The sequence below is a fragment of the Diabrotica undecimpunctata genome, chromosome 1 (assembly GCF_040954645.1).
Source record: "Diabrotica undecimpunctata isolate CICGRU chromosome 1, icDiaUnde3, whole genome shotgun sequence".
Lineage (NCBI taxonomy): Eukaryota > Metazoa > Arthropoda > Insecta > Coleoptera > Chrysomelidae > Diabrotica > Diabrotica undecimpunctata.
In genome coordinates, this window is record NC_092803.1 from 10,589,359 (window position 1) to 10,615,554 (window position 26,196).

A 26,196-nucleotide genomic window follows, 5' to 3' on the forward strand; every position below is an offset into this window, starting at 1 on the left:
GTACTGTTTCAAACTCTACAGAATGAAAAGCCTTCTCGTAATCGACAAATGCAAGAACCAGTGGTATGTTGTACTCGATGCACTTTTCTATTAAGATCTTTATGGTATGCAAATGACCATTTGTGCCATATCCTGCCCTGAAGCCTGCCTGTTCCTTGGGTTGATAGAAATCAAGTTTAGGTGTTAGTCTCTTTGTTAAAATTTTCATACAGAGTTTGTACATATGTGTTAAGAGGTTGATGGGTCTATAATTTTCTAATTTAGTAATATCGCCTTTTTTGTGTAACAAGACTATCACTGCATTGTTCTAGTCTTTTGGAATCGTACCCGCATGTAAGCATTTATTAAACAGTTCGCTTACTGATTTTAATAGAATCTCCTCTTTAATAGAATTTTAATAATATAGATGAAAATACTCCGATGAATATCAGGGACAAACCTGTTGGACAGGGAGAGAACCAAAAATATAAGAAAAGCATGCAATATAGAAGACATAAATGGATGGGTGACAAAACGGAAACAGGAGTGGAACGAAAACATTAGTAGAATGGCAGAGGATAGAATAGTACGAATAGCACGAGATAAGTCACCAAATGGACGAAGAAGTATTGGCAGACCAAGAAAAGATAGTGCGATAATTTAAACAATTTAGTAGACTAATAATAAAGAAGAAACAGGCTTTAAAGCCTATAGACAAGAAGGAAGAAGAATCATGGTTTTAATCATTGTAAGTTATTATTTAGTATAAAATATGAATATATATGTATAATTTCACGTACTTTATGATATATTGACCTTTTTTGTATATTGACCAGTTATAGTAATTTTGAAAAAAGCTGATAAAAATTTGATCTTTTAAATAAAGATTCAACTCTCACAAAAGCAAAAGCACGACCCACTTCTGCTTTCCTTTAACGTTTTGATTTAGAATCTGTTATTCAGAAGTATGCGAAATAAAAATTCCTTTTATCGTCTGTAAAATCCCACCGAACGCCCAAATCCATATTAAATATGAAATATTTCCATCTTACGAAGGCGTTTTTGTGACAGCCATAAAAGATTGAATCAAATGAAATCGAAATACATCGTAAAGTATCCGGTTAGGAAGTTGGAACACCGATTGTCTACTGAATTGAAACCTCATATCGTCTTGAGAGCATATATTATCGAAATTTTCGAACAAATGTAGACACAAAATCTTTTTCCCATTCAACAGCTCCATTCGGCGGCTTTTATTGTTCAAAGAAAAAGTACAAAGAGCAAATTTCAGGCGATTCGCACATTTGCCGTTGGAATATCGATGACAATATAAAGAAAAAAATTACGCAGGCACGGTGTAGCTCAAATAAAAATCATTGTGCACAATAAACACAGTCATCGCGAGGTCACTTATGTAAGCAATATTTAACATAAAAAAGAAAATAATTATAAAGTGAATTCTTCTTCTTTATGTGCCGTCTTCTACCGAAGGTTGGCGACCATCAAACGATAGGTTTCTCTGTTTTGTGCCGCATATATTATGTTCGCGGCTTCTGGTATTTGAAACCATTCTCTCAAATTTCTCAGCCAGGATTTCTTCTTTCTACCCAAACCTCTTCTACCTTCAATCTTGCCTTCCACGATAAGCTGTAGCAGACTGTACTTATCATTACGGAACACATGGCCCAGGTATGACGCTTTCCTCCTTTTAACAGTTGTTAACAATTCCATCTCTTTACCCATTCGTCTTAATACCTCTGTGTTGGTCACTCTGTCTGTCCAAGGTATTCTCAGTATGCGTCGATACAGCCACATTTCTAGAGCCGCTAACTTCTTTATAGTTGCTCCTGTTAACGTCCACCCTTCAACTCCGTAAAGTAGCGTAGAGAGTACGTAGCATTTCGTGGCGCGCCATCGGAGGTTAACGCTTAGGTGGCGGTTGCTTAAGAGCTTTCTCATTTTGATGAATTTGGATCTTGCTATTTCAATTCGGATCTTAATCTCTACATCTGGGTCCCACTTATCATTTACTGTACATCCCAGATATTTAAATCGGTGTACTCTTTCAATACGTTCGGCTTCAATATTCAGGTCGATATGTTGAATGTTCTTTTTACTGATCACCATAAATTTAGTTTTCTTTCTATTGATCTTCACTCCAAATTGGATGCCAATTGTATTTACTTCATTTAGCATCATCTGTAAATCTTCGATATTATCGTCCAGTATAACAGTATCATCTGCATATCGAAAATTACTTATTGGTACGCCATTAATCTTGATGCCCTTGTTGTACTCTTCCAGTGCCTCTAGAAATATTTGTTCCGTGTACAGGTTGAAAAGCAGTGGCGAAACAATACAGCCCTGTCTAACCCTCTCTCGAAATGGTTACGTTTTCACTCACCATATGTCCATTCTTCATGTGGGCTGTTTGATTCCAATATAGATTTTTTATAATCTGGATGTCTTTAGTGTCAAGTCCTGTAAGATGTAATAGTTCTATGAGTTTGTCATGTTTGATAGTATCGAATGCTTTCTCATAGTCAATAAAACAGGCGTAAACATCTTTCTGTTGATCCAGACATTTTTGAATCAAGACTTGTATTACAAAGAGCGGCTCTCGAGTTCCATAAAGTGAATTATACCATTATAATACTGACAGTACTCACTTATTTTAATTTTAGGCGGGCATTAGAATAATGGAAAATTTCCTAGAAAAAAATTACAAAACGAGATAGTTTAACGATATTTAAATGTTATTGATAATTAATTAGGCATACAAAAATCCCAACATTACCGTAAAATGGGGTGAGATTGATCTCCCGGGTGACATTGATCATTTGTCGTTGTATCACATATATGTAGATACAACCGGCAACAATGTAAAATTGTTTCTGGGCATCGCACTATTCTTTCTTAGATCTTGACTATGATCAGTTCACGTCGTTGTTAGTTTGCAATTGGCATTTTGAAGAAGTTATGTGGCTTTGAAATTAACCATAATTTTTGGCTTATTATTATAGTTTGTGTACTTTTGATGGTAGAGAAAGAACAGAGGTAAGTTCGCTATTTCTAGAATTATAAAATTATTTTGTATGGTTCTGTAATAACAATTTTAAGTATTTAGCATTTTAACTAACGCCAGCTTTTTTAAGATGGCGGATAATATTGAATGGGGTGACATTGATCAAGTGATCAATCTAATCCCACGTTACGTACGTTCCAGAAATTAATTTATGATTGTGGTTACAGATTTAAGAATATCAATCAAAACGGAAAGAATGTACAAAAGACAATTAGGCAGTAGTACGTATGGCAATTTTAATAAAGAACAAGTTAATCAGGCGTTGCACGATGTATTGCAAAATGGATTATCGCTAAGGCAAAAAAATACAAATTGTCCTACGAAACTTTAAATAACAAGTACTATGGAAGATTAAGAAAACAGGTGGACAATCTGATACTTGGACAGAAAATGGTACCAAGGGCAGCCCATGCTGCGAATAGCCATGTTGCTCACTTGGAACACGGTATAATCGAACTTCCCATGGTTGGATTGATATGTCAATATTCAATGATTGGTTTATCACTTGCTTCCTACCACATACTAGGCGACTCGATGGAAAAAAGGTATTAATAGGGGACAACCTAGTATCTCATTTTAATCCAGATGTTCTGAGACAATGTGAAGAAAATAATATAATATTTGTATGCTTACCAGCCAACTTTACTAGTATTTGCCAGGCATTGGATGTCACATTCTTCAGGCCCTTAAAAGAAACCTGGAGGAAAACTTAAACATTATAAAAAAACGGGTGTGGCAGTCCAGTGGGACTGCCGGTAGAAGTTACACTTCTATACACGCATTCGCCGTTACCAATTTATTTGGGAGTCAATCTGCACAATCATTACATATGTAATGCTATAGGTAAGACAAAGCAGAAAGAGAAACAGAATTAATAACAACTTACTAACAATTAATAAACAACATTTGACCTGTAATCGGAGTATAGGAAATGAAGGATTGAATCAATATTTTGATGAAAATGTATATTTTTATTTTCATATATGTATGGAAGGAGTTGAATGCAAAAATTTTTTTACACACGCAGTAAAATTCATTGTTAATTTTGTTACATAATAATACAATACAAATTAAAATGCAATGTTCATAAGTATTTAAAAATGGCAATAATATACATAAAAAAATACACTACAATATATTGCAACATAATTCAATATAATAATACAATACAAATTAAAATGCAATATTCATAAGTATTTAAAAATGACAATAATATACATAACTTTTCTATTTACACGTATGTTTAATTTACCATGTAATAATATTAATAAAAAAGTCCTCCCCGGCTGGGAATCGAACCACGGTCTCCCGCGTGACAGGCGGGGATACTGACTAATATAATTATGAACATTTAATAAATAATACATTACATAAATAATAATATTAATAAATATTTTATTATATATATAATATATATAATATTAAATATATATACAAAAGGAACATTTTTATATTCGAGCGAGGAAGAGAGAGAAAATATATCTTCATTATCTTACATATGTAATGATTTCACAGATTCACTCCCATACAAATTTCCAACGTGGAGCGCGCGTATAGAAGTATAACTTCAAAAATGCAAAATTACAAAAAAACCTCTAGCATTCTGAAAAATGAATTTCCTAAGCTGTTAAAGCAAAAACTTAAAATCATGTATAAAGTACCACCTAAGAATCCAGACGGAGAGGAAAATGCTGTTAAAAGAAATTTTCTTTCTGGTTTTAAAGCATGTGGCATTACACCATTCAACACCAATCAAGTTTTGGAAAAGCCACCACAAGACGCTATTAATCAAGCCGAGCTTAGATGCTCTCTTACTAACTTTTTAAAAGACTTGAGGTACAATTCCGGCTCTGAAAAACCTAGACGTAAAAGAAAACTGTTAGCAGCTGAACGAGGTCAAAGTGTTACAGCACCTAAACCATCAGAGGAGTCCAGTGACGATGATTCAAATGAAAACCTGGAATTAGGAAGTTGAATACTTCTATCCTTCATTAGAAAACATCACGAAGAGAAAATTCCTGCTAATGAGATTTTTGTCTGGTTATCGGAAAAAGACGGAATTTCGCTATGTCTGTCAGGTAAAAGGAGTTTTAGAAGAAGAAGAAATCGAAGTTCAAGACCTTAAATCAGCAAGATCGAGGAAGATTTTCAAAATAATTGAAAATGACATATCCACTGTTCACTTCAAGGAACTAGTTGCCTTTTTCGCGGAGAAATTAATATAAAAGAATGTTAAATAAAATTTTCTCTTTTTATAAATTGTTCTGAATTACATTTGTAGTTGTTAAAATATGTTTTTTTTTTTTGTATAAATAAAGAATAGTACAACAAAAATAGTGTGATCATTCTCACTCCGCATGATCAATCTCACCCCTTTGTAAAAATTCGAAAAACTGTTTGACCGAATTAGTCAGGGTTAAGATTGATCATATTCTATTTAAAAGCACTACTGTTTCATGCTATAAAATCGTCATCATCAATCTCACCCCAGTCACGGGTCTAAGACTGATCACCCTTTTATTATGAGATAAGTGGATTTTCTTAATAATTAAAACAAAACTAGTGTTAAATCACTACTCTTTAGATTCTGGCAGTATTACAAGTTATTGGTAACCATCCATTAAACAGTTACTTTATTCTGGGTTAAAGTACACAATGGAGCACTTGGAAACGAATTAGTCGACAGTATGGCAAAACATACATCTGAGATATCCAAAATTACAAATCTTTACTACTTTAAAGATCTTGTTTCTATTATTAGGAGTATTGGCAGGGAAAAATGGACGTCAAAATATAAAGAGGTTCAGATTTCAAGAAACCATTACTTTTCTATTTATCCTACTACTACTACTATCGGTTTACAGCGTTCTCCGACACCTTCCGACTCCTAACCGCCATTCTTCTCTATTCAGCCATAGGCCTGGAGGGATTTCTCTTTCCTCTAGTTCTTTTTCAATTCCCTCTCTCCAGCTTTTTCTCGGCCTTCCTCTTTTCCTTCTCCCTTGTGGTGTCCACGTCAAAATCTGTTTTGGAATCCTGTCATATGGCATTCTCTGTACATGGCTGTACCATATTAACTGTTCTGTTTTTATGTCATCAACTATTGTATGCTTGACTCCCATCATTTCACGTATTCTCTCATTTGGTATCCGATCTCTTCTTGATTTTCCTGCTGCTCTTCTCCAGAAGTCCATTTCTGTTGCTAGTAACAGTTTCTCTGTTCTTTGTTTCATTTGCCAAACTTCGCTGCCATATGTGATTACACTTTTAAGTATGGTGTTGTATATGAGTTGTTTGTTCGCTTTAGATATTGTTTGGTCCCACAGAATTCCGTTCATCATGGATATGGCTTTTCTACCCTGTATGTTTCTGTCTTTTATAGCAGCATCGAGTGTTCCATCTTGAGTTATCTTCATACCCAGGTACTTGTATTCATCACAGTTTCTAATTTCTACCCCATCGTCTAATATAATGGACTGTTTTGTCCCTCCAATACACATGGCTTCAGTTTTCTTAATGTTGACTTCGAGACCCCATTTGTTATATTCTTCTATTAGCTTCCGAGTCATGTAACTCAAGTCGTCATGATCCTGAGCAATCAGTATTTGGTCATCAGCGAAACATAAGGTGTACAGTGTAGTCTCGTCATTGAGAGGAATTCCCATGCCATTACATTTTCTTTTCCACAGCTTGAGTGCTTGTTCCAGATAAATTTTGAAAAGGGTAGGCGAAATACAGCAACCCTGCTTTAGTCCTTTCGTGACCTTAAATCCTTCAGATATCCTTGATCCAATTTTAATTTTTGCAGTCGTTCCATTATACAGACTTTGGACTGCTTTGATAAGACCATGCTTAATGTTGGTTTGCTGTAGGGTTGACCATAGTTTACTTAGGGGTACACTGTCATATGCTTTTTGTAAGTCTACGTACATCAGGTGAACTTCTTTATTGACGGCTGTTTTTTTTTCAATAACTTGCGTAATAGAGTACAGGTGGTCTACTGTGGATCGCCCAGCTCTAAAACCAGCTTGTTCCTCTGCTTCGTAATCTCTATAGTCATTTTCTATTTTGTTCTTAATAAGTTGCCCATACATCCTATTTATTGTGCTATTTACCGCAATTCCTCTGTAATTTTCACACTGATCCTTGCTGCCCTTTTTGTGGATAGTTGACATGATAGATAATTTCCACTCTTTTGGTAATTCGGCTCCATTCAAGCAGTCTTGAAAGAGTTTTCTTAACTGTTCCTGGAGTTTGTCTGTACCGGCTTTCACTAGTTCTGCAGGGATGTCACCAGGACCAGGGGATTTTCCATTTTTCAGGGATTTGGTTATTTCTTCCATCTCTGATTTACTTATTTGTAATATGGTTTATTTATCCATGGTTTCCAAAAAATATTTCTCATTTTAATTCTAACTATAATAAAGTACATTCCTCGTTGATAACCCGGCTAAAACTTAACCATGGCCTCTTTCCAGAGCATCTGCACAGAATTAGAATCTGTGAAACTCCCTTCTGTCCGTGTAATAATAAATCTATCCGATTTGAACCACTTATTTTTCGATTGTCTTAATCATAGGAAACAGACTCGTAGCCTATATTTAGGTTTAATCGATCTCAATATTACCCTATCAGTTAACATCAGCAATCTGTTATCTTTTTCTGGCAAATCTATACATAATATTTTAATCAAGTTCGTAAACGATTCTAAGATAAAAATTTAAACATCCTCATAATAATTTTCTTTGTTTAATGCCATCTCTCTCTCTCTCTCTCTCTCTCTCCACACACACAAACTGAAAGATATGTATTCGTTATACAAATAATAGAAGGTGAACAATAAAATCTGGATTGACGTGTTTGACTGAAACGTTATTGTCTTTTGTGTTGTGCTTTCAATTTATTACAAATATAAATCAAAATTCTTGTATTTTCTAAATGCAAAAAGATGAGAAGCAAGTTTATAATGAAACTACTATGCTAGCTTTTTTCCCAATCTAATACCAATCACAAAACTTTTACACCGGATCTCGATACGGCTCTGGTGACAGGACGCTTGAGAGAGCATAAGAAGAGTGACGTGCAAAACGGCGTTTTGTGAAAAATAAGCCGGCGGCTTCCATGTTAACGCTTTTGTCTGGCTTCTTTAATCTCGAAACGTTTTGTTTGTGTCGGATCAAAAAAATCGACTTAATTACGCCGCCTGATGCCTGGCTCGGTGTACAACCGGGACGAAAGAAACGTATCAATTTTTTCCCGATTGTTTGGGAAAATTGACGTTGACGGGGGAAAATAGAGTTCGCGAGCTGTACTGACAAAGATACGACATAAATTTTTAATAAGCTGATATACAATGGGAAGACTTTGGTTTTGGTTCTCGTATTTCTATGTAATATAGTCCTCAATAATTTTCATGTCTAATATTTTCGATATGTAACTAATACTGAAATCAGGATAAATTATGCTTTATTTTTTTTTCCTTGCTATCGTTCTTTTCATCACATTGAATATGAATATTTTATATTCATCGACCGTAAATAGCTGCTTGTGTAATTAATAGGGTCTAAGTATTTTAAATGGCCACGCGCACTATAAAGATTAGATATAAAAAAGTCAAAATAAATTATTATGCTATTAAAACCATTTACATCTATAAAAAGAGTAATCACGAAATGACACAAATTCTTTTCAAGACATCAACAACCATCCATACCAGGAACGGCTTTTGATTAACGTTTTTTTCTTTGAAGTTGTTAACTGCGATATATAAGAGGATTGCTTGTAGGACGTCGAAATATTAGTTAGGAAGTTTGTTTCCAGCGTTGTGTAGAAGCTTTGAGTGTTTTGAGTGTTTATTTGACGTGGTTGTTTAAACTAGCTATAGTGTGGAGGACATATATCTTGCTGATGATTCGGATTCTGTCCTTAATCGGTGTCATATTTGCTACTTGGTAGATTAGTGCTGATGGGTAGTCTCTGCCAAATCTGAGTATTTTCCTTTTGCTAGCTATAATGGTATTAATTTCACGGGAATTAAGCGACGAATAGATGAAGAAAGTTTAGTAGGGTGCAATAGTATTTTATTTGACGTGTTGCCCAGACAACGCTGCTAGGACTCTTGCCCTTTTCTTTACGCTATCTAGGGTGTTTTGTATGTCGGTCTTCTATTTGGGACTCCTACTAAAATGAACTCCCAAATAGGAAACCGAGTTTCTGAAATCAAGGTTTGCTCCTAGAAGGGTTATCTGGCCCCGAGCATTATGGCAGTGTGGAAATTTGAATAAAGCAAGTTAAGTTTTAAAGGCGTTATTAGTAACTCTCCATTTATTACATCAACCAACGATACTGTTTAAATAATTTTTCAGCTTTATGGAATACAGAAAATTTTCCCAGCTTCCCCCTCTCTGAGCCTGCAGTGAGAAGCGCAGTATCGTCAGCAAATAGCAATAGGAATTCCGATCCATCTTGAGGAAGGGGGATGTCACTGTTGTAGACTGTGTACAATATTGGAGCTAAAATTGACCCCTGGGGTACTCCGGCTTGTGGAGGAAATGGTGTGGATGGTGTGTTGTCTTTGGTCTTTGATCCAGATAGTCCGATTGGAGAAATAAGAATTTATTAATTTAGCAAAACTTGTAAACAGTCAAGCAAGGTAGAATTTTTCAATTAGCCTGTGTGCCAGACCTAATCGAAGAATTTCTATGACGCATTATTTTTCGTTAATGGACTGTGATAGAAAAGTTGCTCCTTCAATAAATGAATTATGAGTGGAATATTCAGCCCTGAATCCAAACGGATAGTTTGAAATGGTGAAGTGAGCGTCTAGGAATTCTACGAGTCTCTCTTTTTGTCTGTTTTTGGCATTCCGATATTTCATGTCCGTTTTGTCAGCTTCTGCTGCTATTTTTAGAGGATGGGAGGCTGATTTTTGGATTGTGAGGGGCTTCACAGGGTCTGATCAAACCATCTATACAGATGCCAGTGATCAGCGTATCTGTGAAGTATTCCTCAGAGTCGAGAAACATATATTTTTCTTGAGATGATTCTGTGAGTTTTGAATGGGAACTCCATGTCTTTGAAACTTGGTTGTTATAAAAGGGTCTATATTGGTCACTACGAGGTGGAACGGTAAGGTCTATTTTATATTGGTTCGTGAGCTTTTAGGATTAGATCTTGAGTTTTTAGGCTGGATAGTAATGCTTGGATCACAAGTTCAATTTTGTAAGCTCTTGGCCATATCTTTCACTTCCAATGTTTTTGGCGTTTCAAGATAGGAAAATCGATTTTTAGGGACCACTTTTAGGTTAATCATGACACCCTTGAGGAGTTCCTGGGTGTTCACCAGTTGAAATAGCCTCCTCTGTGTATCATAAGTTTGAGGAATGTTTAGGACTTTGTAGTTGCAGCGTTGCGGACGCTTCTCCTCCAAACTGGTGGGTTGGTTTAAGACAATAGTAGCCTCGATATTGGTGGATGATTGAGGTTGAGCTCGTCAGGTACCTCTATTGTCATTAAGGTATCATCAATAATATAATTAATCAATCAACAATCAATAAACAATCTTATATAACATACCGCTCGTTTTCTAAAATTTTAATTTGTTTGGATAATTTTAATGTTTTATAAAATTAATTTTAAATGTATACTATTTTAGAGTAGAAGTCTTTGAAGCTTTGCTTTTATACTGGGGTTGTATTACTTTTTCTCTACAGTAAAATGCTGAGGCGAGCGTCGCGGAAGGTGCTTCACGATATACCATATATGACGCCACGAAATAACAGTAACAAACATTTTGTGGAGTGACTGCCACAGAATAATCAGATTAATAAAAATAAAGATAAATCATTGGAGAATGGTAAAAGGGTAATGCGTCCAGAGAAAAAACAGCTTCTTACTGAACGAATAAACAAACAAAGGCTCTTGCGGACTAAAAAAATACTTTAATTGGACTGTAGACTACTGGAAAAAAATCCTATTTACAGATGAAACTTATTTTATAGTTCAAAGACAGCCGTCAAAATTCGTCAGAAAATCTGACAATGAAAACCTTACACCATCTCATATTGATCAAACCGTAAAACATCCAGTCAAAAAAAATGTTTTGGAGATGTTTTTCATACATAGAAGTTAGAGCTTTGGTACCAATCAAAGCACAAAAATATCTCAATATTGACAGAACTCAACATCAATACTAGGCTTACCACAATCATCAACCAAAATATATTGAGGTACTTTGGACACATTACCAGACGAATGGAAGGCATGGAGAGGTTGGTGGTTTAAGGCAAGGTAGATGGTAAAAGAACCCGAAAAAGATTGCCACTCGGATGGTCAGATCAAATAATGTGCGCTACCGGTTACTCTCTGCAACCATTAGTCACCACATCCTTACGAAGGATAAAGGATAGAGGAGGAGAAGGACCAATCAAAGGCATAATGAATAGCCAAAAATACAAATACATGTTCTAACAGGGTTTGGACCCAGAAATTTAAAAAATTTCAGCATCAAGGAGAAGAGATTCTTCAACAGAATTCTCTTTCCTATCACAAGTCAAAGCAAATGATGGAACTTTTTAATATAAGAAGATTAGTGTTTTATATTGGCCCGGGAATTCGCCAGACCTCAACGCTATTGAAAATTTGTGAGCCATTTGCAAAGCAAGACTACGCAAAATCGACTGTATTACAAAAATAAAAATGATAGAAGCGGTTATTAATATATTAGTATTCAGGTTTGGTTTTTAAATGAAAGGATATCTGGGAACTGTCAGAAGTTCATAGAATCTATGCCAAAACAGGTCAAGGTAGTAATTGTAACCAAAGAAAGGCATATTTGCTAATAAATGATGTAAGTTTACCTTTATAGTTTAGTAAAAACATAATTTTTTCTAAATAAACTGTTTTTTCATTAAAACAGCCTATGGTTCCATTAATTCACTTAGTATTGTACATTTGTTATATATTGGTTATAAGTAAAAAACGACGTTTAAACTTTTGCATATTTTGAAATGAAAAAGACAGTCAAGATTTGATTTCACGTACAAAGTGTCTATGTATCTGTTTATACGTATTTCGCCCATATAGGCCCATAATAGGGCTCATCAGAACAGATATTCATATACGTTCTCAACGTGAAAAATAAATATTTTCTGTCTTTAAGAAGCAACACTAAAATGGCTTCAATATGGACGCAATAGCGACATCTGATAATAAATCCGTAAAATAGTTTCGAAACAGAATTCAATTCATTTTGCATATTTTGTTTATTAGATATTGATACCATCAAATTTGTCAGATGCAGTTGCTAGATACCTGTATCAATGGATGTCACGAAAAAGGCTTTTTTTTCTAATTTCTCTGAACTATATAAAAAAAATTAAAAAGAGTTTAACAAGAATTGTAAAGGGTAAAATTCGAAAGTTTGTATATTGTCAACCTAGACCTACTCAAATAGATGTCCCTTGTTGACGATTGACCTGTAAATATTATGCACAACATAACATTACCTTGTTACTACGCTTAACGGTGACATTAGTAATATGAAAGACTATTTATCAAGGTTAATAACCCCACTTGTATTATATTTTGAATTATTGTAGACAATATAAATATGCCATAAGTTTTGAAGTATGTATCAAACAAAATCTACTTTTCAAAGAAGACTTACATTCAAAATAAAAATGTTTAAATTGGTGAGTAATATATTTTTTTTATTATATTTGTGTTTTTGTGTTAGTTCACTGTACTTGTTTCTTCTTAGGGCTTTCTTATTGAAATAATAGTTTTAAACACGAGGTATATCTTAGTTTGAAAACATTGTAAGAGCATTGATTTACAACAAACAATAAATAAATTTTCATTTAAACTATTTTTTTAGATACTACTCGCCGCTCTTTTGGCTTTCACGGTTGCTGTACCAGCACCAGAAGCAAAGCCTGTCGCAAAAGCTGATCCAAAACCACAGTTCTTAGCAGCACCAGTTGTAGCAGCTCCTGCGGTTACCTACTCTTCTGCCTATGTCGATGCACCCCTTGCTTATTCCAGTTATGTAGCTCCCGCTGTGTATCCTTCGGCATATTCCGTATATTCACCATATGCTGCTTCGTATGTGTATTATTAGCCTTAAAAGATATAGTTTAATAACTGAAAAATATATTTATTATTAAAAGCTAATAACTGATTAATTTTTTTGAATAATGGAACCCATAGACGTACATATGCAAGTGCCTGCGAGTTAAATCTAATTTTTTCGTATACGACTTAACTCAAACGAAAAATTCCGTATAGGAATCTGAATGTGTATTTTTGAACGTCCTTTGAAATGATATACGTACACGAGAAGCATATTTTCATATTTTATGATGATTTTGCCATCTAAAAAAAATCATTTCTTATAAGTTAGCTAAAAAATCTAAAAAAAAGGAATGATATATTTAGTGTCGACCGAACAAAAGAAGGGTCATTTTAGTCTATTAACTCTATTGTAAAGGGCTTTGTTATTACATAGAATTTTTAAAATTGTATATAAGAATAGTCCTCTATAGGGATAAAAAAGGGGTTGGTAAACTGCTTCTCCATTCCGCTAATATTTCTACCTCTTCAATGGCGTTAACTATATTTCTTTCTTTAAAAAAATTATTTAAACCAGCCATTAAAAAAGGAAAAGCTCAAAAAAGCCGACCTCACATAGGGATAAAGGCAACGAAAATGATGATTGAAAAAAAAGCTTAATGTAAAAATATTGTATTATTGTAAATTGTATTGTATTTTTCAATGTAAACCAACGATTAAAAAGTAACATCTGAAATGTTATCTAACTTACACGGGCCCACTGACAACTAAAATGAAAAAAAATACTTTGATTGTAATTTCAAGCGAATTTCTTCTAATTTCGTATGCGAACTATGATCAAATGAATTCAAAAATACTACCCCTGTAATGTCATCTTACATAAAGAGAAGAGGCATTATATCTTGTTAAGCTGCTCCGATAAATTACTATCGGAATATTTGGATCAGATTACTAAACAAGTATGTAATTGTTTTCTTATTACACATTAAAAAATCTTTTTTGGTAAAAATCACGTCTATCTTATGTATTTTAGTGTGCTGAGTTCAAAAATTATATTAAAAATGCTATATCAGTCACCATTCTTTCACAATTTAACATTAAAAATTGTATAATTACATTTTATTTTGTTTAACGAGCAGAGAAATCCAATGTTACTTGTTTAGTAGCACTAATAATAAATTGCACAACACACTTTGTTCTTCTTCTTCTTGTTTATTAACAATGTAAAGTTCCTTTATTCGTATAAACAAAACCTCACTTTTCAGTGTTTGACTAGTCGCGGTTGTAAAAACTGTCCAAATACATTTTGTTACATGAGTAGTGATTTTGTTATTAAAAAACATCAGAGAAACATTACTGAGTTTGTAAAAAAGGTATATTTTGCATATTTTGTGGTGAAAATTGGTGACCAAGAGAAAAATTGGGCTCCACACAATGTATATAATGTTTGTGTTAGGGATTTAAGGAAGTGGTCGAAGAAATAAATAAAGCTTTCAGATTTGCAGTACCTATGGTGTGCTGGTGTGGAGAGAGCAAAAAAATCATTTAAATGATTGTTATTTTTGTACTGTCGATGTTTCTGGATATAACTCTTAAAATTAAAAAGTGATTGTTTAACCTAATCTCCCGTCTGCTATCCGTCCAGTAGAGCATGGACCTGAACTGCCAGTCCACGAGCCTCCTCTACGTATTGGTGACATTTTAAATACTAGTGAATCAGAATCTGATGAAAGTGGTCCAGGAAATGATGAATTTTAGTGTTTTTCAGAAAATTTACAATCACAGTTGTGTACACAAGCTGAGTTACATGACTTAGTAAGGAATTTGGGTTTAACAAAGGAAAAATCAGAATTGCTTGGCACAAGATTAAAAGAAAAAAAATTTTGTCGTCTGGTACATTCATTTACAATTACGGGTACAAAGATCAACAGTTTGCTCAGGTTTTTAGACAGGAAGTGGATTTGGTCTACTGTCATGATATTGGTGGTCTAATGAATGAGTTTTTAATTGAGTATAATAAGGATGATTGGAGGCTTTTATAGACTCTTCAAAAACACAATGGAAACATTTATGCTTCACGTCCTATTTCTTGTTCAGTTCATATGAAAGTGCAAGTGGACAGTTTCCCCATCTATCCGAATTCAAATTTAAAGAGATGTTTGACTCCATCTTTGAAACCACGATGCCTGCTAAGGAAAAAGAAGCTTGGATTCCATTCAAAAAAGTTGTAACCAAGGTTTAAGGTAATGTGAAATAACCTAACTGCGAGCTTATATTGGCTAATTTATTAGATAAGTTTAAAGATTTGGGATGTCTTATGAGCTTCAAAATCCACTTTTTGTATAACCATCTTGACATTTTTCCTTAAAATCTGGGTAATGTTTGTGAAGAACATGGCGAACAATTCCACCAGGATATCAACGTGATGGAGAAACGATACCAGGGACGTTAGAACACCAACATAATGACTGATTACTGTTGGTAATTTCATCGGGAACAACAGAGTGCCACTTTTAGCAAGTTTTACATAAAAAAGAGAAAGAAAATACAGAAGCATTGACTTCTGAAATCATTGTATAGACCTATACTATTACACGATAAAAATAGGTTTAAGGGACTTATTTTGTTGTTTTGTTAGCCTATGTTATTAAAGTTACGTACAGGGTGTCCTAAACTGCTATATTTAGCAGAGTTTACCGAAAAAATAGTGAAGATATCATCAAAATTGCGATTAAATCATCAATAGGTCTTCAGATGAGCGACATATAGGACGATTATTAAAAAATGTCAAAAACGACAGGGTTATCGATCATCTTTATTAAGAAATATTTTAAAATCTTGAAAAAAAATCTTTTTCGCCTTATTTGAGATATGATATATCTATTTTCAGTCGTTTGAGGTGCTCATAAAGATAAGATAAAAAATGTTTAATGTTGACGTCATGTCAAAGTTACTTAAAAAACACGCTGTAAATACACCTCTGTATTGGAATTTGTTAACGGTCTAATTGAAAACAAATAAAATTGGATGGATTGTGTAAATTTAATTAGAACAATCATAATAACAATTAATTTGAATTCTGTTCAAAAAATAACAAGGGTTGGTTATTTTTTGAACCATTATAAACCATTATAAAGGTTAGTTAATTGTAAAACGCAGGTTAGGAAACGGAACACGAAATTATGAGCATTGCCTGTGAGCTTTAAAAATGGGGCCAAAATGAAAAAGCAGGAAAGTGTGCAGGGGAAACTAAAAATTCAAGCGTTAAAAAAATTGAAAATTTAAAAAGACTGCAAGTTCCTGTATCTCCGGTTCCAGTTCATGGATTTTGATTAATAATTTTAAATTTGTCTGTACTTTTTGTTTAAATTACAAATATACAATACTATTAACAATTAAACAAAGTAATTTGTATAACCGGTTAAAAAATATATTTTTTTAACAAAATTCAATTTATTTATTGTTTTTATTTGATTTTCCATTGCTTAATAAAACTTTACGCCTTTAGCTGTAAAATAAGACTAATTACGTTCCTTAATTATTGTTATAAATAGATTAGCTGCAAATTTAAAAAATCATCTATACTTTTTACCTAATCCTCCCAAGAAATTATTTATTTAGCGTATGGATTTTAAAAATAAAATAAAACTAAATATTCAGCCATTCAATTGCTTTTGGGAATCATTACACAAATTTCTGGACCCTCGTACTGAGGACACTCCCTTTAAGGGGAGTAAAATTTACTCTCCAAAACGGTCATTTACTAGAGTATTAATTGCATTAATTTTTTACTTGTTATATTTGAGTATTATATTACAAAAATTCATACATTTTTCTCTATGAAACTAAGTATTGTTGACCTAGACCTACGAGTTGGTGTTCCATGTCGACTGCCAACGTGAAAATAATGTGAATAACGATATTTAACATTCTGATCATGATTAACAATGCAACAGTTACTATAAAATATTCTAGTTAAAATATTTGACAAGGTTACTATCCCTACTTGTATCTTAGTGTAAGATTTTATTTTGTATAAATACAAAAACGTTTTATAATGCTTATCAAACAACAAAATATATTACATACAGCTCAAAGCCAAGTATCAAAACTAAAAGCAAAATGTTTAAATTGGTAAGTACAAAGCGTATTTTAGTCGTTATTCAAAAAGTCAAGCGTAAGTTTTGTCGTGATCTTTTATTTTATTTTTTAATTTAAGATCTTTCCAATTGAGCGTTGTATTTGTTTCTTTTTTATATTCGGGTAAAATGTCGTAGTCCTAAAAACCACAAACCATAGCAAAATCTTATATTTCTTTTTATAGCATGATTTTTCATACACTTTTCTGCAAATTATTAATTGGTTAATGCTTGTAAAACTAGCAATTTTTATTCACAGGCTGAACCGCGGTGGTGGGCCGTAGGGAACGACGAATGAAATGTTGATCAGGCTACAGCAGTCCCTGAGGATCGCTGGGTATTGGTGTCATTTTTAGATCTCCGCAAGCCTGTGAGCCGTTATATTAACTAGTTTAAACACTTATCTGGACCGCTTTGGCTTGGGGGAACTGTGTAAACTCGGAAATTATTGAATTATAAAAAAAGCACACATTACGTACTCTCTTCAAGACATGTATTAATTACAAAAATCACCAGTTCACCTTTTTAGGTAATACATAATAACCATGTTAAAATGTTATCTATTTTTTTTTTATTTTATTTTCATATAACTTTATTTTATTTGAAGTTATGTCCTTCAGGTAGGAACCCATTTCACAATAGTGTTTTATAACAAAATGACCATTTTCAGATTAACTTTCAAAATGGTTTCCGATCTAGAAGTCAAATTAAGTAGTTCCATCTTTATGGTTGGGGTTAATTTCTATTACATTTTTCTGTTCGGTTTATTCAGGATAATAAATCTATTTTTTCTCAAGCTAATTTTATAGATCACTATGACTGTTGGTCTCACGATTAGTTTACCGTGAGATATAGTTGCTATGAAATACTATTTTATCAAATTAAAATAATATACGACGACAATTTTGATAGAACTTTTATTGACTAAGCTAAAAGTGTGTACAGAACTGAGTTTCGAATGATACTCCTAAAACTACATTACAAAGCGTCTAACAGAAGCCCCTAGTGGAGGAGAGGTCGTTTCTAAAAACTATAAAATTTTATCTTGGGAAAGCAAGTATTGTCCTTTTCAGAAATCCATAAATACGTAGCGGGCACGAGAACAATGAACCTCTTGATTCGACTAACTGTAGATATTAAAACTACCTAATTTCTAAAGACAGGGATTATTATCTATAAATTTTCCCCAGAAATATGTAAAACTGATAAACATTTTAATCTTTCTAATTTAATAGATTTCTGGAAGCTAATTTAAGAATTACCGATATCAATCTAAAATAATAAAGTAAAATCGATAAACAACATGAAGTACATTATAATGAGACGAAACAATGACTACTACCTATTCTGATTAATCGGTGGTTACATTAAAGATATATGGGATTTTCTAAAAAAAATTTCAAAAACATAAATCATTTGTTTCAGGTATTAATCGCTTCCCTTTTGGCTTTCTCTGTTGCTGTACCAGTTCCAGAACCAAAGCCCACACCAAAAGCTGATCCAAAAGCTCAGCTTCTAGCTGGTCCAGTTGTAGCTGCTCCTGCTGTAGCATACTCCTCTGCATACGTCGATGCACCTCTTGCCTATTCTAATTATGTAGCTCCCGCTGTGTATCCTGCTGCATATTCTGCGTATTCACCATATGCTGCCTCTTATGTGTATTATTAATTATAAAATAATGTAATTTATTGATGAAAATATATCTTTACTATGACTAATAATATATATTTGTAATACAACTATCAATTACATATATACTAGACAGCTAAGACGATAATCTCACCAAAAATGCTGTGATAAATATATTTCTGACGTCGAAAACGACACACATAATTATAAATCAAATATATGTATTAAAATTAACAATAGCTAACTAAAATCAATGCAAAAGCCAGAAAGAAGAACTCTGGCATAAATATTAAACAGTCAAAATAATGGCACAGAGTTAAACAATAGCGTAATGGAAGAAGTCGATGAAATAACAAAAAGAAACTTACAAGTACAAATTAAAAATAAACCATCTATCTATATAAAAGGCTTTGATGACTGTAAAGTCACACTGATTGTGCAGTAAATTAACGGCGCTATCTAGGAAAGAAATCTGAACTACCACCATTTGACATTTCAATCATATTTTGTTCTTGAAACGATACGTTTAATAATTAATACTGTAATAATTACATATTAATTTATCTATCTATCTAAGGATTTTTACAGCTGTCGCCGCCTTCCTTCTTTCAGCCAACGTCTCCAGTCCTTTCTGTTCTGCCATTTTCCATCTCTAAGGTCTCGTCTTTCCATGGCCTCGTCCACTTCATCCCTCCATGATCTTCGGGGTCTACCTCTTTTCCTCCTTCCTATTGGGCTCCAATCCGAAATCTTTGCTATCCACCTTGTATGATCTGTTCTTCTCAAATGTCCATACCAAATTAAACGTTTTTCTTCGATGTAGCTGAGTATGTCTTGTTCTACTGCCATTCTTCGTTTTATCTCCTCATTTCTGATGCGATCCATTTTTGTCGCTCTGCAGCTTCTTCTCAGGAACTCCATTTCAGTTGCTGTGATTTTGGACCTGTTTCGTTTATTTATTACCCAATTTTCTGCTCCATAGGTCATTATACTGCGTACCAAGGTGTTATAAATTCTCTTCTTTGTATTTCTGGTAATCTGTCTATCCCACAGTATCCCGTTCATTTGTTTAATACATGTTCTTGTCTGTGCTAATCTGCTGGTTATCTCTTGCTCGGTGGTTCCATTTTTTGAGAGTATGAATCCTAAATATTTGAATTTGTCAGTGCCGTTAATTTCCCTATTATCGTCCATTTCCAAGTTTATCACTGGTTCTTGCTCTGTTAAATATTCGGTCTTTTTTAGAATTATTTCCAGTCCATTTTTTGTGTTTTCCTCTTCTAATTTTCGGAGCATATAGCACAGATCTTCTACATCTTGAGCCGTTACCACTTGGTCATCTGCAAAGCTTAATGTGTACAAGAAGTTGTCCCGGATTGGTATTCCCATCCCTTCACATTTCCTTTTCCATGGTTTTATTATTTGTTCGAGGAATATATTGAAGAGTGTCGAAGATGTAGAGCATCCCTGCAATAAGCCTTTTGTGGTTTTAAATTCGTTGTAGTATTTATTGCCGGTTTTAACTCTTACCTTGTTGTTTCTGTAAAGGTTTTTTACGGCTTCTATTAACCTCTGAGTTATTCCGATTTCCTTCATCGTGTTCCATAGTTATTTTCTGGGGACCGTGTCATATGCCTTTTTTAAATCTATGAACGCCTATTTGGTCTATTTTTGCCATTTATTTTCTATTAATTTTCGTTTCGATTATTATATTAATATAATTAATAATTATATTAACAATATTGTTAACGTAGAATTTATTACAAAATAATTTGAAGAAATCTAAATTAATTAATTTTTTCGAAAATTTTAAAAAATATAGGTTACTGTAAATGCAAGGTAATAATCAAAAAAGTATAATATATATTTATAATATGCCACTGGGTAAGATAAACATACACTTACTATAAAAATAAGATAACGTTTAACAAACGTTATACCAAAATAAAATAAAATAACAATTAAATAAGATTAAATAAAATTAAATAAAGGTAAATAGAATTAAATAATCCCTTAATTTTTAGTTTTTTTTTGCTATCAAAACATTTAACAAATATAACTCGTCCAGATAAAGAAACAGTCTATAAAGGGCTGCCGGTAGTCACGCTTTTTCGCTCACACTAAGACTAAGGCTCACACATATATCAGGCGTTCTTATTTTCTCATTCACCCTCACGTTCAGATATCCGTTGCCATTTACAGTTTGTTTCTTTATCTGGACGAGTTATACCTACACCTTATTTCACAGAGGTTTTTTTCTTTTCATATTTAATGCTGCTCTAGTTACTCCAATATTAATTAAAATATCTCTTGAAGATGATAAAAAAAAAATGTGGGACTTTTTCACAAAACTGGATGAGGAGCGAAGTGCACAATGCTCTTTATGCTCAAAAAAATTGTTGATTAGCAACCGCTCAACAACAGGCTTAACAGGACATCTAAAAAAGATACACAACGTCTCTTCTTCAAGTTTTAGCACCAGCACCATTATACCAGCTCCCAATGCCCCCAAAGCAACCCCGTTAAAAAATGAAGATAATCAGGAAGTAGTTCCGAGCAAAAAGTCGAAGAAGACTATTGATTCCTACTTTGAAAGAGAAAATTCTATGGAAGATATGGTTACTAGGATAGTTTGCAAAGATGGTTTTAGCTTGAGTTTATTTTGTACCTCACCCGACTTGAGACGGTTATTCGCAAAAAGTGGATTCCAATTACCAACTTCTCCGAACACTATAATAGCGATGATTTACAGGTATGCAGAAAAAGTCCAAGCAAATCTTATAAAAGAATTTACCAATTTAAAACAAAAAGGACAAAGATTTTCGTTGAGCTTCGACGAGTGGACCTCCCAAAAAAATTACAGATACATTAATCTCAATTTGCACAATGCCGAACATTTTAATCTAGTTTTGATCAGAATTCACGGCTCGTGCACTGCCGAACACTGCATTGAATTAGTGGCAGAAAGGTTGAAAGTTTTTGGTTTAATGATTGAATCCGACACCATTGGTATTACAACAACCGACGGGGCATCCGTTATGGTGAAAGTTGGCACGCTCCTGCCTTGCTATCAACAACTGTGCTAAGCACATAGAATTCATTTGGCTGTGGTAAACGTACTTTAATAAAAAGAAAACTCAAAGAAAAGTAGAACAAGCAGCATTAGACGACATTGATGACACTGATGAATATGAAGACGGAAATAAAGATATGGAGACATAGATGAATGAAGGATTGGATTGACAGTAAGAATCGAACCAACATCGGCGAGTCTTGTTGAATTGATTCCCCGTTACAGCGATCTACTCATAAAAATACGAAAAGTTGTTAAAATGTTTAAAATATCACCTACTAAAGACGACATGTTCTTGCAAAAATATTTCAAGGAAGAGAAAGGCAACGAATTAAGTTTGATTTTTGACTACCGCACCAGATGGAACAGTTTGCTCAGTATGCTGGAACGTTTCTACAGCCTAAAAGTTTGCATCGATAGACATTGATTCTGCGATAAAATTCTCTGCTGGCGAGTGGTCAGTAATCAATGAGTTGATCGCCACTGTTCAACCGGTGAAACTGGCTGTAGAAGCTCTGTGCAGAAGAGAGTCCACTTTGATAACGGCCGACACAACCTTGAAGTTTGTCTTAAACAAACTAAATAGCCAGGACTCTAGCCTTAGTGCCGAGACTAAATAATCCTGGTTATTTCCCCATGTCGAAAAAGAATGCAATGCGACAAGAGATGAACAATTTGTTAAGTCGTATAAATAAACAAGTGATTGTGGAAACAGCGCAAGAGGGCAGAATGGAAGTACAAGATATGCCAGCTAATCCGGAGCCCGTAAATTTTACTATAGGACAAGAACTTTAGATTGAACTAAAACGAGAGAGAGAGAAAACTTTTATAACCAAAGGAAAACTGGTTCTCAAAATGATAAAGAAAAGATTTTGAAAAAGGAAATGACCCTTTATGAGACCGAAGGAGTGAAAGGCGATCATTTGTCCATGGTTTATGAATATTTGATGACCTTAAAACCGACCAGAGTAGAAGCCAAAAGGGTTTCCCCGCAACCGGCCATATATGCAGATCTGTGCGAAGTAAATTAGGCGATAAGACGATAGATAAAATATGTTTTTAAGTTCTCACTTCCAAAAAACTAAATAATTCATGTTTCTGTTGTTTAAAAATTTAGAATACAGACTGATTTTTATCATGATTTTCAAAAAAAAAACTCAGTACGCCACGGAAGAAAAACATATGATCTAGCTTGTGTAAGCTCAAAATTGCCATCAATGAAATTTGCTTCAAATGAACTACTCTTACAACAGACAACTCTTCCACGGCTTACTGAGTAAGAGTTTTTTTAATCTCATAATAATTGTGGCATTTGCTCTAGCCATTTTAAGTTAAAGAGCTCCAACTTAAACACCAGCTCATACGTTATATTTACTTGGATTATATGCAAAAAGTTTATTATTTTAAAAATTTAATGACTGACTGTATATGACAATTGATTGGATCCCCCGTCACATGCGACGGGCAAATTTACTAGTTTAGTTATAAATATAGTAGCCTACGTTAAACATTTTTTGTGTCGTCTGGTATCCTTTCTAGTTCTTACTTGTTTTATTTCATTTGTAATCGGTTGAACAATGGAACAATCTCATTACCAGCTTCAATAGGGTTAGTTAGTTTTTGCAGTTGTTTTCGTTGCCCTTTTTAAACAGAGAAATGAACTTCAATGGTTTTATGATATTTTGTATATATGGCAGTCAATACAAAATTATTTAAAATGTTTAGATTACTTCCCATAAAGTGTTCTGGTGGAAATATCGTTTTCACAAAATATTTTCAGTGGTCGTGGTGAACATGTGTTGTACTTCTGCATAGAATTCATTTTTAGCCACGGTGGTTATGCACCAAACCAATAAGTAATGCATTTAAAGATGTTTAGAGAGCATATAAAAAAAGGTACTATAGTTGGTTTCTGTTGGCTCAAGGGTATAAAAATTCTAAACGACAGACTTAGATTCTAACTAAAGTATTGTGTATTTAAGGAAAACAATTAATATATTTTTTATAATGTTATGAGTAATTTAACCGTTAAACTCACTGCTTTCATCGACTTCGAAAAAGCTTTTAACACAAAAAGAAAAGGATTACAATGCACATCTTATCCATGTAATACTAAACAAAAAGCCATACACCAGATAAAACAAAATATGTTCAGCCGACACTACTTACTGTTATTGATAAGATTTTTGATTTCATTCTAAAGTTATAATGGGCAACAATGCATTTTATAATAAAAATGCCAATAAATGTATCCCAGGATTTCTAGATCAGTTTTTCATAGTACCTGTCTAACATATTTTTTGTGAATATGTAACGTATTGTGGTATTAAAAAATATACATTATCAGTCATGCCAAGGATATATTTTCACTCCATAAACAACATTTTTTTTAACTAATAATACACATACGACGCAGCATATGGCGAATATACAGAATACGCAGAGGAATACACAGGAGCAGCTACATAACTAGAATAGGCAAGAGGTGCGTCGACGAACGCAGAGGAGTATGCTACAGCAGGAGCAGCTACAACTGGAGCAGCTAGGAGTTGAGCCTTTGGATCAGCTTTTGGTGCAGGCTTTGGTTCTGGAGCTGGTACAGCAACAGATAGAGCCAAAAGGGCAGCGATGATTACCTGAAATAAATAATACAAAGATTTTAAAGTTTCGTTTTAATTTTAAATATTTTTTTATTTTATCTTTTTTAATTAAACTATTATTAAAAGCATTACTATAAAATTTAGGAAGCATTTAATGTAAACGAAATAAATTAGATTGGGCTAGTAAAAAACCGGTTTAAAAAATAGTTTTAGGAAAAAACTATATATTATAATTATTACGCCAAAAATAATTATAGAGAAAGGATAAGTCGTTTTCTGTTATTATAACTCAAAATAAAGCAGTGTAAATCCTAAAATTATGGTTTATTACCAGTAGGCATTAATTACAAGAGTAAAATTACAGAAGGTAAAAGCTTTTAAAGTATAGAATAAATAGTAAACACTAATTTAATACAACATTCCAAAAAAAAAAGTTTTACGAGCATTAAGCAAGAAATCGGTTAAAATATTGGGCAAAACCAAGGCAGAAAAAAGAAAACATTGATTTGATTATGAGTACAAAATGGCCACAAATAGAAAGAACGCAATTATCAAAAAACCACCGACGCGGAGAGAAAAAAAGAAGAGTATAGACGTCTTAGAAGAAAGGTAAAACGCATCCATCGACGTAAGAAGACGGAATACGAACGGAACACTCTTAATGAGATACAAAGTTTATTCGATAAAAATGAAATGAGGAAAAACTACAAATCCTTAAATAATAGCCGTCGGGAATGAAAACCAAGATTAAAAATTTGTAAAGACACTAACGGTGAAATTCTACATGATAAAAACTCAGTTCTTAATAGATGGGCACAACATTTTAGCGATCATCTAAATATATACGATATTGAAGAAGGTTACAATGTAGACAATTAACAAAATCTACAACGTCAACTACACAGTAAATACCCAACAAGAGAAGAACTGTCAAATGTCGTCCTAAAACTCAAAGACAATAAAGACCCAGGAATCGATGAAATCTGTTCGGAAATGTATAAAAAAGGTGATGATCAACTTTTTACAGCAATCCATAAACTAATAGTACTTATATGGCAGAAAAAATTGGTACCAAAAGAGTAGCTAAAGGGAATAATATGTCCGTTGCATAAAAAAGGTGATTAACTGGAGTGTAAGAACTATAGAGACATTACTTGGTTAGCATCTGGGTATAAAATCCTCGGCAATGTATTGTTTGAAAGACTTAAACAGTTTACAAAGGATATTGTTGGTCAATATCAATGCGGATTTACTGCTGGAAAATTAAGTGCACATCAAATTCAAGCACATGGGTAGATTCTAAAAAAGTCACTAGAATATAATATAGATACACACCATCTCTTTGTCGACTTCAAAGCAGCCTATGACAATGTGAAAAGAACTGCAATATATAATGCAATGGTAGACTTTGGGATCCCACCTAAGTTAGTTAAGTTGACTCAACTAACAATGCAAAATGTAAGCTCATGCGTTAGAATTGAAGGAGAACACTTTACGTTGTTTGACATTAATCATGGTCTAAGACAGAGGGACGCGCTGGCATGTCTCCTCTTTAATATTGCTTTGGAAAAGGCAATCAGACAATTAAATATTAGAATAAATGGAACTTTTTTTATAGAT

At 33.5% G+C, this 26,196-nt stretch overlaps 1 protein-coding gene across 1 annotated transcript in view; it reads right to left on the reverse strand.

The window, feature by feature from the left end:
* LOC140444602 (monocarboxylate transporter 2-like) overlaps positions 1-26,196 on the reverse strand; it is a 798,852-nt gene that overhangs the window by 278,976 nt on the left and 493,680 nt on the right. The gene's annotated exons all lie outside the window — the stretch shown is intronic.